Here is a 3636-nt window from a genome sequence, read left to right as displayed (position 1 = left end):
GCTTTTAAAGTGGCGCCTATGGCCAATTTTGGGTATGGTAGTTTTCTGCGATTTCGCGGGTGCGCGCAATTTTAAAGCTTGACATGTTTGGTGTCTATTTACCCGACGTGACCCCAACTTTTATATTTTACCAAAAAACTGGGTAATAATAAATGTTTCCTAACATAATGTAAAAAAAAATTATTTTTTTTCAAAATTTTCAGTAATTTTTCCTAATTAAAGTAAAAAATAAAACCCCAGTGGTGATTAAATACCACCAAAAGAAAGCTCTATGTGTCCCAAAAAATTGGTATAAAATTAATTTCAGTACAGCGTTGCATGACGGAATAAACGTCAGTCAAAGTACCCCCAGGAAGGGCGTCTAAACACCTGGTCAGCAAGCAGTTAAAGTAGAACTGAAGCCAGACGTTTTTTTTTTAGTTTTGGATAGAGTAAGGACACACCATGTCCGGATCATGTCAAGACCAGAACAGTTTGTTCCCGGACCAAAAATCACCCCAATGTATCCCTATGGTATTTCTAGGCTCTGTTTACACCAGTGCAGTCCATTCCAGTCCAGACAAAAAAAATACTGCCTGTCTCATGTTCTCTGGTCTGAAATGCACTGGAAGGCATAGAAACGCATCAAAAACGAAAAAACACATGCAAACGCACTGGAATGCACTAGAACGCACCTGTAAGCTCATTTTTGGTAAAATTGCAGTGAAAAGTGGCAAAAACGCGCCAAAATGCAATGCAACGCATTCCAGATCTGGTCCGGAAAGTCCATTTTAACCACTTGCTGACCAGGTGTTTACACCCCCTTCCTGGCCAGGCCATTTTTCAGTTTTCAGCTGTGCGGTACTTTGACTGACATTTATTCCGTCTTTTATACCATTTTTTGGGCACAGATAGAGCTTTCTTTTGGTGGTATTCAATCACCACTGCGGGTTTTTATTTTTTACTATATTTTGTGAAAATTACTGAAAATTTTGAATTTTTACATTATGTTAGGAAACAATTATTATTACCCACATATTTTAGTAAAATATAAAAAGACGGGGTCACGTTGGGTAAATAGACACCAAACATGTCATGCTTAAAAATTGCGCCAACCGCGAAATCGCAAAAAAACTACCATGCTCAAAATTGACCATAGGTGACACTTTAAAAGCTTTTACAGCTCATTAGTTTAGTGTTATCAGCGATTGATGGCCCTAAAATTATTGCTCTCACTGCGACGTCCGCGGTGATATGTAACATTATGCGGTGTAATGGGCGCAATCGTCGTTTTCGCAGGCATGCACACCTGACGCATGTTTGCATGTGTGTATGTATGGGTGGGGACTTTAAAAAAAAATGGTTTTTTTAAATTCTTTGTTATGTGTAACTTTAAATTTTTGGGAGGAAACTTTAAATTGTTTTCCTATTTTTTTTTCCCACTTAACTTTATTGCTATCACATAGGGGGGCTAATTAACCCCCTTATATGATAGCAAAAGAAGTGACAGGTCCTTTTTATGGAGACATCAGGGGTCTCCAAGACCCCTAATGTCACCTAGGACCCCCCTGAAGAAGCTGATGAAGCAGAGATCTGCTTCATCAGCTTCTCTCCAGCGTCTGAACCTGGAGAGTGACACGAGAATGCGGAAGTGAAGTAATATACATCACTTCCGCATTCTGACACCGGAGAGGGGACCGGAGGGAAATCGTGTACCGACTTACCTTTGATCCCCTGTCAGAGAAGCACTATGCTGGTCCGGGCTCGCACCGGGCACTGCGGAGCCCGGGACCAGCGTGACAACGGGAGGGGGGGGCACACAGGCCGGCAGCTTATACAAGCGATCCACCGGCTCTATAGCCGGTGGATCGCTTGTATGTTAATGGACATCGCTACCTGTTTTTAAATTGATGGCGTTTCCAGCTCGCGCACAGCGCACCCGAGTGGGCGGGGCTTACATCCAGGAAGCGGTTAAGCTACATAAAACCGCACCAGAACGCACTGGAATCAAGGCCGGATTTCCCACAAGGCCAACCAAGGCCCCACCTTGGGACAGCAGGGAGTAGAGGGGCAGCAGGGGTGTGGAATTCCTATCTCCCAACGGCCGGGACATGCAGTTGCGGGCACCAGGCGGGTAGTTGTTTTCTACATTTAGCCCTGCTTTGGGCAGGCAAGGCCGAATGTACAGCGGGGAAGCCGCCGCTTGTTTTGTACAAGTTACATAGTTGCATAGTATTTGGGGTTGAATAAAGACATACGTCCATCAAGTCCAACCCATATAGGTCCACGCATCATCTCATTCTTAGGGATACTGGTATCCCTGGATATTACGGTCCCTCAAGAAATTATCCAAACGTTTCTTGAACAAATCTACACTCTTGGCTGAAATCACTGCCGATGGCAGTGAGTTCCAGACCTTAACCGCTCTTACTGTAAAGAACCCTCTTCGCCCATTGTGCTGGAATTTTTTCTCCACCAACTTTAGGTGGTGGCCTCTAGTCTTTGTAATGGAGTTAATCTCAAACAGTTTGTTGCCAATGTTGCTGTCACCATTGAACATCTTGTACATGAAAATCATATCCCCCCTTAATCTCCTTAATTCCAGCGTAAACATGTTTAAGATCAGAAGCCTTGTCTCATAGCTCTGGTCCTCCATTCCCCTAATTCGTTTTGTTGCCCTCCTCAAACATGTCATGCTTAAAAATTGCGCCAACCGCGAAATCGCAAAAAAACTACCATGCTCAAAATTGACCATAGGTGACACTTTAAAAGCTTTTACAGCTCATTAGTTTAGTGTTATCAGCGATTGATGGCCCTAAAATTATTGCTCTCACTGCGACGTCCGCGGTGATATGTAACATTATGCGGTGTAATGGGCGCAATCGTCGTTTTCGCAGGCATGCACACCTGACGCATGTTTGCATGTGTGTATGTATGGGTGGGGACTTTAAAAAAAAATGGTTTTTTTAAATTCTTTGTTATGTGTAACTTTAAATTTTTGGGAGGAAACTTTAAATTGTTTTCCTATTTTTTTTTCCCACTTAACTTTATTGCTATCACATAGGGGGGCTAATTAACCCCCTTATATGATAGCAAAAGAAGTGACAGGTCCTTTTTATGGAGACATCAGGGGTCTCCAAGACCCCTAATGTCACCTAGGACCCCCCTGAAGAAGCTGATGAAGCAGAGATCTGCTTCATCAGCTTCTCTCCAGCGTCTGAACCTGGAGAGTGACACGAGAATGCGGAAGTGAAGTAATATACATCACTTCCGCATTCTGACACCGGAGAGGGGACCGGAGGGAAATCGTGTACCGACTTACCTTTGATCCCCTGTCAGAGAAGCACTATGCTGGTCCGGGCTCGCACCGGGCACTGCGGAGCCCGGGACCAGCGTGACAACGGGAGGGGGGGGCACACAGGCCGGCAGCTTATACAAGCGATCCACCGGCTCTATAGCCGGTGGATCGCTTGTATGTTAATGGACATCGCTACCTGTTTTTAAATTGATGGCGTTTCCAGCTCGCGCACAGCGCACCCGAGTGGGCGGGGCTTACATCCAGGAAGCGGTTAAGCTACATAAAACCGCACCAGAACGCACTGGAATCAAGGCCGGATTTCCCACAAGGCCAACCAAGGCCCCACCTTGGGACAGCAG

Source organism: Nanorana parkeri, unplaced genomic scaffold (assembly GCF_000935625.1).
Source record: "Nanorana parkeri isolate BGI_ZX_2015 unplaced genomic scaffold, ASM93562v1 scaffold1704, whole genome shotgun sequence".
NCBI lineage: Eukaryota > Metazoa > Chordata > Amphibia > Anura > Dicroglossidae > Nanorana > Nanorana parkeri.
This window is presented reverse-complemented; position numbering follows the sequence as displayed.